We start from the raw sequence: 12,398 nt of genomic DNA, 5'->3' as shown, positions 1-12,398 counted from the left end.
TTATTCATTGTTCAAAACATTTATTAGATTACCCTTAGATGCTGGCAGTTTTGGGGTGCCTGGGTAATGCTGTTGGTTAAGTGTCTGACTCTTGGTTTCAGCTCAGGTTGTGATCTCAAGGTTGTGATCTCAGGGTCATGAGATGGAGCCTGTGTCAGGCTCTGCACTCAGTGTAGAGTCTGCTTAAGATTCTCTCTGCCTCTTCCCCTCCCCTCCTCTAAAATAAATAAATAAATAAATAAATAAAATCTTTAAAAAAAAAAAAAAAAAAAAAAGACAGGTTCTTGCCGGAAGTGGAGAGCAGCTGATCGCAGTCGGGAGGTGGTACATTATGGCTGATATGCAAAATCCGGTGGAAAGATTGGAGAGGGCACTGGGCCTCCTGGAGGCAGTATCCCATGCCTCTGACACGCACTGTGGGTATGGAGACAGTGCTCCAAAAGCAGAAGCAGCTCCATGTGTGCAAGCATTTGCCTCACTCCTTGCTGGTCTTGTGGCCGAGTACCTGAAGGTCAATAAAGAGACTGGGGGAGACGTGCAGAAACATGCGGAGATGGTCCACACAGGTCTGAAGTTGGAGCGAGCTCTCTTGGTTACAGCCTCTCCGTGTCAGCAGTACACACAGTACTCTCCGGCACACAATAAGCTTTCTGACTTGTTGGCACCCAAATCAGGGCAGATCCAAGAAGTGATAACCTTCTGGGAGAATAACTGAGGCAGCAAGTTGTTGTCAGTGAAAGTATCCAGGCCCTGGGTTGGGTGGCTATGGCTTCCAAGCCTGGTCTTTATGTGAAATAAATGAATGATGCTGCCCTGTTTTACACAAACCGAGTCCTCAAGGAGTACAAAGATGTTGATAAGAAGCATGTGGATTGGGTCAAAGCTTATGTGAGTATATGGACAGAGCTACAGGCTTACATTAAGGAGTTCCATACCACCGGACTGGCCTGGAGCAAAACGGGGCCTGTGGCACAACAACTGAGTGGACTGCCATCTGGACCCTCTGCTGGATCGGGTTCTCCTCCCCCATCCCCACCAGGCCCACCTCCCACACCAGACCCCACCAGTTCAGGCTCAGATGAGTCTGCTTCCCGCTCAGCACTGTTTGAGCAGATTAATCAGGGGGAGAGCATCACACATGCCCTGAAACATGTATCTGATGACATGAAGACTCACAAGAACCCCTCCCTGAGGCCCAGAGTGGTCCAGTACGAAGTGGCCCCAGACGGTTCTCTGCACCTAAACCAGGAGTCAGGCCATCCCCCAAGCCAACCACAAAGAAGGAGCCAGCTGTACTTGGAACTGGAGAGCAAGTGGAGAGTGGAAAATCAGGAGAATGTTTCCAACCTGGTGATTGATGACACAGAGCTGAAACAGGTGGTTACATATACCAATGTGTCAACACAACATTGCAAATCAAGGGCAAAATAAACTCCATTATGGTAGATAACTGTAAGAAACTCGGTCTGGTGTTCTATGACGTGGTGGGCATTGTGGAGATAACCAATAGTAGGGATGTCAAGGTTCAGGTAATAGGTAAAGTGCTAACCATTTCCATCAACAAAACAGTTGGCTGCCATGTTGACCTGAGCAAGAATTCCCTGGATTGCGAGATAGGGCCAAATCTTCTGAGATGAATGTCATCATTCCTACCGAAGGCGGTGACTATAATGAATTCCCAGCCCCTGAGCAGTTCAAGACCCTATGGAATGGGGAGAAGTTGATCACCACAGTGACAGAAATTGCTGGATAAGAGAAGTGCCACTGGGTTCTTTGCCCTCCCCCTCACACCATGGGATAAATCTGTATCAGGACGGTTCTTTTCTAGATTTCCTTTACCTTTCTGCTCTTAAACTGCTTCTCTGCTCTGAGAAGCACAGATCCCTGCCTTCACTGAAATATACCTCAGGCTGAGATTTGGGGCGGGAGAGCAGGTCAGCTGATCTTCTGTAGGAAGGTACAGCTTCTCCCTATCACCCCAACCACACCACCAGTCCATTCTCTGGGAACCACACACCAGGACTGGTATGTTTTAGGTTTCAGCCTTTGGGGGTTATTTGACCAACAGTCTTTCCAGAAGAATAAAACAGTACCCAGGGATTAACAGATCAGAATGTTCACACAAGGTCATCTTTTTCTAACAATGAGCGTGAAGGTAGCAGAGGCTGGGGAGATCCTAGCCAGTTCTTCTAGCCAAACTAATTTTTCACTGCTGACCAGCGAGGGAGGGCATGCACTGGACCAAAGGCTGAAGCTTGGCCATCTAGCATTCCAAGCATCATTGTTTCCTGTAAGCATTCCTTTTATTCTGTATTCCATCCTGGCTTGGCCTGAACCTGGGTGCAGGTTCTCCTGTATCAGCTGCTGGCAGTGCCCTGCACCCAGGCCACTTAAAAGAGTCTTGGCCCCTTCCTTTCACTGGGGTCCCTGCCCAGCACCTTCCTATAGAGACAGCTTAGACAAAAAAAGACAAAAAAAAAAGAGGAAAGCACACCATTCCGAGGAGTCTGAAATTCCTTCCTCCTTCCGTGCTAGGTTCCTGTCCACCTTCATTGTCTCCTTTGCCCTGTCATGCTCAACTGTTTTTGGTTTCTGTCCGGGCATCTGATCAAAGGACTAACGTCTCCACTGCAGCCTGGTTTTAGGTCTTATATAAAAATCTTGCACAGCACTGCTGATGTAAATTACAGTTTTTCTCTCTAGGACACTTACCAAAATATGCAACTTTTTTGGTGGGAAGTGAGATTGTCCTGTTGACTTCTACCCATTTCCTGAGGCCTGTGGAAATAAACCTTTATGTACTTAAAGTTATACATAAAATAGAATAAAATTAATACCAAAAAAAAAAAACAAACCCTAAACAGAACAAAAAAGACAAAGAAAAATGCTAGGCGGTTTTAAGCACAGGGAATATACACTAGTCAGCCTCCAGGATAGTCTTCAATGATCCTCACCTCCTGGTATTTAATTTTTTTTGTGTAGTCGCCTTCCTTACTGAATAGGATGAGCATATATGAATAATAAACAGAGTGGAAGTGATAGTGTATGGCTTCTGAGTTTAAGTCATAAAAGACACTGCAGTTTCTCCCTTGCTCTCTTGGATCCTCAGCCTGGAGGTAGCCAGCTTCCACATCGTGAGAATACTCAAACAGCCCCAGGGAGAGGTCCTCCCAGAGAGGGTTTCTGGCATCCTGGCACTAGTCAGCACCAACTTATAGCCATGTGAGTGAGTGGCTTTGCAAGTAGATCCCCTCAGCCCCAATCAAGGCTTCAGATGACTGCTGCCCCGGCCAATACCTAATTGAACCTCAGGAAAGACCCTGAGCCAGAACCATCAAGCCAAACCGCAAGCCAAATTCCACATCCACTAAAATTATGAGATACTAAATGAGGACTGTTGTTGTGAGTGACTAAATTTTGGGGTGATTTGTTACATGTTAGAAAACGAATACAGAAGCAAGCAAACAAAACCAGATAGAAAGCTCTGCCTTTACGGAGCTGACATTCCAGCAGGAGGAGACAGATAAAAAACAAAATGAATAAATATATGGTATGCTATGGAACAATAATGGGATAGCAGAGAAGGAATGTAGGTGGACTTAGAATTTTACAGAAGTAGTCAGTGAAGCCCTTCACTGAAAAAGACATCTCAGAGAAGATCTGAAGGACATGAGAAAGGAGCCTTGCAGATATTTAGGAGGACAGTGCTCCATGCAGAAGGGTTGAGGAGTTACATGCTTGGCATGGATTACAGAACAGTAAGAAAGCAGTGGGACCAAGGGGGCAGGGGAGGGGGTTACATATGGCTTCACAGGCTAGAGTAAGCACTTTGGCTTTTATTCTGAATGACGTGGGGAACGTTGGGGATTTTGAGTTTAGGAATGACATGATCTGATTAACATTTTAACAGGATTCCTGTGGCTGCTGGGTTTGCATAGAGATTAAAGCAGGGGAACCAGTCAGGAAGCTATCATAATAATCCAAATGAGAGGAAGGTGATGGAGAATAAAATCAGAATATAATCATGCTGGTTATTTGTTTTCTTCTTTATACTTTTCTGAATTTTCCATTTTAACAATGACTCTTCATGGCCTTCCCGATCCAAAAGAAAAACAAGTCTTCAAGGAGGCAAATGTTTGTGAGAACTTTTAGTCCTCTGTATTTTCTCGTTATATTTATGAAAATATAGATGCCCATGTAATTCTTAGTAGGATTTCAGCACAACAGGGGTTGCTACAAAACGACACAAAGAAAAAAAGTTAAAAACTGTCGACTTTAGTCTGTGCAGACTCAACATAACCATTTCAAATGAAAAACAAAATTATTGTTGAGCTTTAGACAGCTTGAGTGTTTGCATTATCAACTAAACTTGATAATTACAAAGCTCAGCATCCTTTCATTTTTTACTTTGAAATACCGTTCAAATTTAGAGGTCCAATTGCAATTAAACAGCACACTGCCTTCTTTGCCGTTGCCAATTTTCTGAGTTTTAAACATGCATCTGCTAAATATTCCACAATGCCTGTAGTTTTTAATCATTACTCGCATTTTAACCAAGCATCATAGAAAAATGTGCCCTGGGGCACCTGGGTGGCTCAGCTGATTAAGTATCTGTCTTTGGCTCAAGTCTTGATCCTAGAGTCCTGATGGAGTCCTGCCTCCGGCTCCCTGCTTGCTCCCTGCTCGGTGGGGAGCCTGCTTCTCCCTCACCCTCTGCTGCTCCCCCTACTTGTGCTCTCTCACTTGTGCTCTCTCTCAAATGAATAAATAAAATCTTTAAAAAATAATGCGTCCTTGGAATGCCTGGGTGGCTCAGCGGTTGGGTGCCTGCCTTCGGATAGTGAACCGGGATTCAGGATCGAGTCCCACATCGGGCTCCCTGCGAGGAGCCTGCTTCTCCCTCTGCCTGTGTCTTTGCCTCTCTCTCTCAGTCTGTTTCTCTCATGAATAAATAAATAAATCTTTTAAAAAGTGCCCTGTGAATATTTTCATTGCCTTTGTGCTATGTATTTGAGCATTCTTAATCTTCAAATATTTCATATACAAGCTCTCCTTTGTGACTATAATTAGTTTAGTTCCAGGGTTTCTAGGCACTTGGCCAGGATATTACTCTGGATAAAAATCTGTTCGAATAAGTTAAAAATATATATGTTGAGCACCTAACATTCCTGAGGAACAGTGCTACAAGAAGATAAAAATAAGTGTTCTTCTAGGCATTTTTAGTCACGGGAAAGGTGACAAAGCTCTAAAGTCACTTCTGTATATTGGCTACAATATCTTGCTTGCTTTTTTATACTTCAGGGCATTTTATTTCATTTAGCAAGTGTTTATGCCACACCTCCCATGTGCTGGAAATACAGAATCCTATGTGGGGACACAAGGGCAACTGAGTCAGAGACCGGCCCTTGAAGAGCACACGGACTAGTCGAGAGACAAACATGCATACAAGTAATATGATATTTCAATTACAGAAAATATATAGTGAAACACTAAAGCCTGTGACCTACCTCCTGCAGCTTAATAATAACCCATAGAAGTGAATCATTTTTCCTTCCCCCAAAAGGGCTAATCGTCTCTTTTCATTTACAGGTTCTAACACTCCAGATATTTCCAGGAATTTGGCCTAGTTAGAAAGGTGGGGGGTCCTGTCCATTCTGCTCCACTTTATTATACAGACTGTGTTACAGATATGTTTATTCTCAGTCTAAAATTAAATGCTCTGTCACTGAGGAGTCAGAGGGAAACTATTTCCATAATTAATCATGAAAATTTTCATGATCTAATTGGCCCCTCACAAGATATGCAGATTCATTGGAAGATAGCTTTCCTATTTACTTGGCCCACAAAGAAACTATACAGCAAGGCAAAATGCATATCATTTCTACTGACTGTTCTTGCACTGATACTCAGGGGAGCCATAGCAGGTGCGCCGTCATCCAGGCTCTCTGTCAGCTATTTCTTGAACCCCTGCCTCCTTGCCTGCCATCATTCCTTCTTCCAATCTACTTTCATGCCGCCAACTAAATTCATTCCCTGTAACGAGCCATAGCATCTGTGGGGGGAGGGGTGTGGAGGAAAGGGGAGTCCATTGCATATATAATAAAAATCCAAACTTTGCTATCTGCTTGTCTGTTTTTTCTCCTTTCCCCTTTCTTTTCCTTTCTCTCTTTTTCTTTCTTTCTTCTTCCTTCCTTCTTCCCTTCCCTCTTTCCATCATAATTAAGGCTAAAAGACGTTAGGTTTTAGTAAGGGAGGGGAGATAGCAGCATCCTAGGGGAAGTCAGAGCCTGAGAAGGGTAAGGGAACCATCTCTGCAGGTGGCAGTAGCCAGAGTGGATGATTCAACGGATGGTGTGAGCCCAATGGGGGTGAGGAGCGTATCTCCATGAAGTCAGGATGAAAGAGGTGGCAACAGTGAAGGAAGATTGGTTACTAAGAGGAAGATAATCAAATGAGTGACTAGTACATATATTTAGAATAATGGGAGCCAGGTTTCTCACTTGGTGGAGAAAGAAATTACAAATATGAAAAGGTAGAAAGCTAAAATAAATCCTATGGTTTCAACTGGAATTGGAGATACTGACATAAACTCATGGTTTTATATATAGAAATAAACACAGTTGGTGAGGTGTGGGAACATGTATAGATAGGTAGATAGACAGGCAAATAGTATGTACATCCATGCACATATTGCCTAGATCTGCCCACTGAGGCCTAGAAGCATCAATATTCCAGGGCTTGGCTTCTAAATATTATTCTCCACTGAAAGGAACCAGGGCTTCATGGAGAAATGACTAATTCTGGGACTTGGAATATATAGGCCCAAAATGAACCTGAAGTGCTTTGCTGTGTCAGAAAGTAAGAAGGTGGCCAATGATCGATGGGAGCAAGTCAAAAGGATGTATGTGGAGGAGCACTCACTGGCCAAATCTCAGGCAATGTAAACATCAAAATGAATTATGATAATAAAAGGCTATAATCCATTGAATAAAATAGCAACCCGTGAGCCTGTACTAATATAAACAAATGAATAAATGAACAGAGAACAAAGTTTTTATTTACAATGGCATGTCAACTGATGACTATAGAAAGAATGACAAAAGTATAAAAATTACAATTTGGGGGCGGCCCGGGTGATTCAGCAGTTTAGTGCCACCTTCAGCCCAGGGCGTGATCCTGGAAACCTAGGATAGAGCCCCACATTGGGCTCCCTGCATGGAGCCTGCTTCTCCCTCTGCCTGTGTCTCTGCCTCTCTCTCTGTTTCTCATGAATAAATAAAATATTTTTAAAAATTACAATTTGGGAATCAACACAGTAATAATTAAATTATCCAAGAAACATCAGTGACTACCAAAACCAGCATGAAAGTTTGATGAGGAGTAAAATAGTGGCATAGTCTCAAACAGCTCCTCACAAAATACTCATTGATTAAAAGAGGAAAGGAGTAAATCTGTGGGAAGAGTTGAGAAAAAAAAATCTTAAGCAGCCAAAGTTAACATCCACATAATGGGACAAATTTCAGTCACGAACCACCTGATGGGATGCAATGAGACCACAGCACCACTTCTGGGGTATTTCTGTTCACGTCCTTTCCCAAAAGTATATCCTGAATCAAGTTATGAGGAAACAGAAAAACTCCCAATTATGAAACATTCTACAAAACAGACTATTATTTTTTAAAGTGTCAAGCTAGGAAAGCCAAAGCAAGATTGAATTACAATTCCAAGTAAGAGTTGATTAAAGAGAGGGGTGCCAGGGTGGCTCAGTCAGTTAAGTGTCCAACTCTTGATTTCAGCTCAAGCCATGATCTTAGGGCCTAGATGGAGCCCTAGGTCAAGCTCTGCATAGAGCCCCAAGTCAAGCCCCAAGTTGAGCACCATCACCCCCCACCCCCAGACTCAGCACTGAGTCTGCTTGTCCCTCTCCCTCCCCTGCTGCTCACTACTCACTCGAGCAGCTAGCTCCCATGCAAGGCACACAGGGGCATTATGTGAGCTAGCCATAGAGCCAGAAACCGACCAACATGCATGCCATGCTTGTAGGGGTGAAAGGAGTCCAGTATGGCTGAGGAAGTGGGAGTACGCAGGTATCTTTGAAGATGACGCTAGTATAATGAGCTAAAGAAGGGCCTTGATAACCAAGAAGCATTTATTTTATTTATTTTGAAAGAGTTTCAAACTGACAGAAAAATAATAATACAAGGTTTTTCTTTTCTGAACCATTTGAGACTAAGTTACTGATAAAATATTCTCATTTCCCCAAACACTTTTCATGCGTATTTCCTACAAATAAGAATATTCTCCACATAACAAAAAAGTCACCCAAAATAAGGAATCTAATCATCCTACTACCTACTCACCCTACAAGTACGGCATGCACGTCCATTTCTGGCTCTAGGGCTCGCTCACGTCATGTTCCTTTCCTAGGCTTCATAGCTCCATTTGCCTGTAAAAAGTTTGAGTATAAGAAACATTATAACCCTTAAGTGCCTGAGCGTAAGTATCTCAGAAACATCATAAAACTTAAATTTTTAAATCAAATTAAATCTGGCTCCAAACTTTCACTCTTTAACTTGGCATAAAAATTCCATCTCAGTCTCAAGTACATATGAAGTAAGTGCCTTACCCCATACCCAGAAAATGGAAACTTTCTTTGGTCTTCAGTCCATCACAGTGGCTGCTACAATGCTCAATATTAATGGCTAGATTTCATTTGCAGGCAGAAAGCTCCATCCTTTCTGCAACCCTTGTTTGTGTAGGGATCTTATGCTACTACTCCTCAGGCCATGGTGGTATGTGCCACAAGGACAAAAGCCTCAGACACTTGCAGAAAACTGTTAACCACCCTCTCCCCCAAATATTTCCTCAACTTCCAGAAGCTCATCTTCTCCCCTAGGATTAAGCCATTTCCCTTTTCCATTTCCTAAGGAACACCCAGGTGGGAATGTCTGAAACATTTCTAGAAACTTCCATTTTCTGTCCAGAAACATGAAAATGCTTGATAACCATTAGAGACAAAGAAACTCAGACTCGTTATATAAAGCTTTAGCTACCCGAGAATGCTGGTAGAAAAAGTGTCTCTCATTCTTCTAAGACTTCTATTGCTTTGAGCTAATACTAGTAAAACCAATTATACCCCCTTGCTGCTCATCCTCTAAAGTAAGTTGGTAAAGTTTTTAAGTTTTTTTTTTTTAAGATTTTATTTATTTATTCATGAGAGACATGGAGAGAGAGGCAGAGAGAAATCCTGCGGGAAGTCTGATGCAGGACTCAATCCCAGGACCCCAGGATCATCACCCGAGCCGAAGGCAAATGCTCAACCACTGAGCCACTGAGGCACCCCAAGTATTTAAATTTTAAGGTTGGTAAGGCCAGATATATTTTAGGCTTTGCGGGCTATACAATCTCTGTTACAACTATCCAATTCTGCTGTTATGGCATGAAAGTAGTCATATGTAATATGTAAACAAACAAGGCTGTGTTCCAAACTCTACTAGGGACACTGAAATATGAATTTAATAGAACGTGCATGTGTCTCAATAATTGTTCTTATCATGATTTTTCCTCCCATTTTAAAATGTAAAACCATTCTTAGCTCATAGCTTGTACAAAAATAAGCAGTGGGCTAGAGCTGGCCTTTGGGCTGTAGTTTGATTTCTACTCTAAGATAATCAGATGAGAACTTTATTTTTTTTTTAAGATTTTATTTATTTACTTGAAAGAGAGAAGGAGAGCATAGAGGGAGAGTGAGAAGGAGAAGCAGACTCCCCACTGAGCAGGGAGCGCAATACGAGCTCAAACCCAGGGCCCTGAGATCATGACCGAAGCTGAAGGCAGATGCTTAACCAACTGAGCCACCCAGGAGCCCCCATATGAAAACTTTAACATGAATGTTTCCAGAATTCAAAATTATTTTCTTCCTTAAATAGCACATTTTTTAATATTTATCATTTTGCATTTATTACAGTCCTTCCGACTTTCTGTCACGAATGATCACTGCATGTGCCCACATCTCTCTCTCCCAGATGACTGTGACCCCTTTATGAGAAAGAAATGGTCAGGTACTTTTTTGAGCTCCTACAGAGCTTAGGTGTTCAAACTACTGTGATTGAATGAAACTGAGCAGTGGGGAGAATGAAGTCAAATCAGTGAAACAAGTTTATCACAAAGTATCATCTATACAAGGCTGGCTTTGTTCCAAATAAGGGCTATGAGATCTGTTACGAATGATTTGTAATTATTAATTATATGTGCTCTCATTTTCCGCTTCTCCCTAATTATCCCTGTGTACTTGTTGAATCGCTCGCTTTCAAGACAGTCCTTGGCGATCTGTATACAGAACTCTGTATTGCTGAGTTTCACCAGGAAAACTGAGGTTTCTGAAAACTGCTTTTTCCACTTATGCATTTATTCATCATCAAGGTTGTTAGAAAAACTGGAAATAAATTTGCATGTACTTTTACAGATTACAAAACTTGAAGCTATTTTTTCCTTATATAATGATTCCTTTGGTTCGTAACTAAATGGCTTTTAGAAAATTGACATGATCCTTTCTTTTGTCCTAGTAATATCTTATGTCCTCATGCTTTGTATTTTGTCAACTGGGCACAATACTCCTGTGAAGTAGGTGGGGCAGGAGTAAAGACTCTTTCTAGTACAAAGGATTAAAAAAAATAATAATAACCCAAGACAGGGCAGCCCGGGTGGCTCAGGGGTTTAGCACCGCCTTCGGCCCAGGACGTGATCCTGGAGACCTGGGATCGAGTCCCATGTTGGGCTCCCTGCATGGAGCCTGCTTCTCCCTCCACTGGTGTCTCTACCTCTCTCTCTCTATCTCTCTTTGTTTCTCATGAATACATAAATAAAATCTTAAAAAATAATAATAACCCAAGACCATTTAAGCCAAAAAAAACCTCCCAATAAACCCAGTGTTTTTCCTTAGGTAACAGAAGTCAAGGGATAGAGCTTTCTTCAATCTATGGCTGAATCCAAAGACTAAGATGACATCATCAGGGTCCTGTGTTCTATGGTTCGGGTCTGTCTTCTTTTATATGTTGCCCTCTCCCCCTGCAGACAGGTCTCTAGCAAGTTGCCGGAGAAGATGGCTAATAGTAGCCTTAATTTCACATCATCCCAATACCAAGACACAAAGTGCAGGAGATAGCATTCTTCACCAGCTCTACGTGGAACATCTTCAGAGGAGGGCTGTAATTATCAGCTCAACCAGGACCACCCAATGGGAAAAGAATGGTTCCCCAGGAAGCATGCTGAGCAGATAATGGATGCTCTCTGCAGCGGGCATATCGCATATCCTATGAATAGTCATCTACAGGAAAGGAAGCACAGAGAAATGAAGTAACTTTTCATGATCCCACTACTGGTTGGTGAGAAAGGTAAACCAGAAATCCAGGACTCCTCACTCACACCTCAGCTCTTACCTGCATAACCATGCTATTTCTTTTATTTTGGGGGGGAGGCGTATATCTTTATCTCACTATTTCACACTAAGAAGCCAGGCCCATAAGTTTCCAGAAACACTATGACGTCATTTCATTACATCTATTTCTTTGCTATATATATATATATATATCTCAGTAACTTCACATTCAAGGAACCACAATCAGAGCTGTCTTGTTTGTTTCAATATTCTGAGGATTTTCTGTAACTTTGGTTTGGTTTTGGTCCCCCACCCCCACCCCCGACACACACATTATGGGCATTTTACATACAAGGATGTTAAGGTGGTTGGTTTTTTTTTTTTTTTTAATTTTTATTTATTTACGATAGTCCAGAGAGAGAGAGAGGCAGAGACACAGGCAGAGGGAGAAGCAGGCTCCATGCAGGGAGCCCGACGTGGGATTCGATCCCGGGTCTCCAGGATCGCGCCCTGGGCCACCCAGGGATCCCGGTTGTTTTTGTTTTTTAAAGTCGCTCTTAGAATACAACATTTGAATAAACGCACACCGACAGGTAATTCATTCCTCTTTCCTCAGTATATTCCCTAATTTGTTGTGTGTGATGACCATACACATACTGACAGGATTTACTGTAAAAGTGGCTCCTCAAAAAAAGTCAATATAAAAAAATAAATAAAAGTGGTTCCTCTTCCTATAACAGGCAAGTGGCTGATGCGGCGGAAAGAAAATTCTCGGCTCTGCCGGCGAGGCCCGACGCCGTGCGCGCAGGTGCGCAGCGTGGGCAGGTGCGCGGGTGGGCAGGTGCGCAGCGCCCCCTCCCGGGTGCGGCGGGTGCGCGGGTGGGCAGGTGCGCGGGTGGGCAGGTGCGCAGCGCCCCCTCCCGGGTGCGGCGGGTGGGCAGGTGCGCAGCGCCCCCTCCCGGGAGCGCGGGTGGGCAGAGCCGGCCGGAGTCTGCGGCTGAGGGCGGACGTGCGGACGGAC

At 43.2% G+C, this 12,398-nt stretch overlaps 1 pseudogene; it reads left to right on the top strand.

Annotated features, from left to right (window-relative positions):
* The first annotated feature begins 331 nt into the window (after positions 1-331).
* Positions 332-2,807, top strand: LOC112650679 (adenylyl cyclase-associated protein 1-like; annotated as a pseudogene).
* The last annotated feature ends 9,591 nt before the right edge of the window (positions 2,808-12,398 follow it).

This window comes from Canis lupus, chromosome 29 (assembly GCF_003254725.2).
Source record: "Canis lupus dingo isolate Sandy chromosome 29, ASM325472v2, whole genome shotgun sequence".
In the NCBI taxonomy this organism is placed as follows: domain Eukaryota; kingdom Metazoa; phylum Chordata; class Mammalia; order Carnivora; family Canidae; genus Canis; species Canis lupus.
Note: the sequence above shows the minus strand (reverse complement) of the source record. Positions and strands in the feature narration are given on the sequence as shown.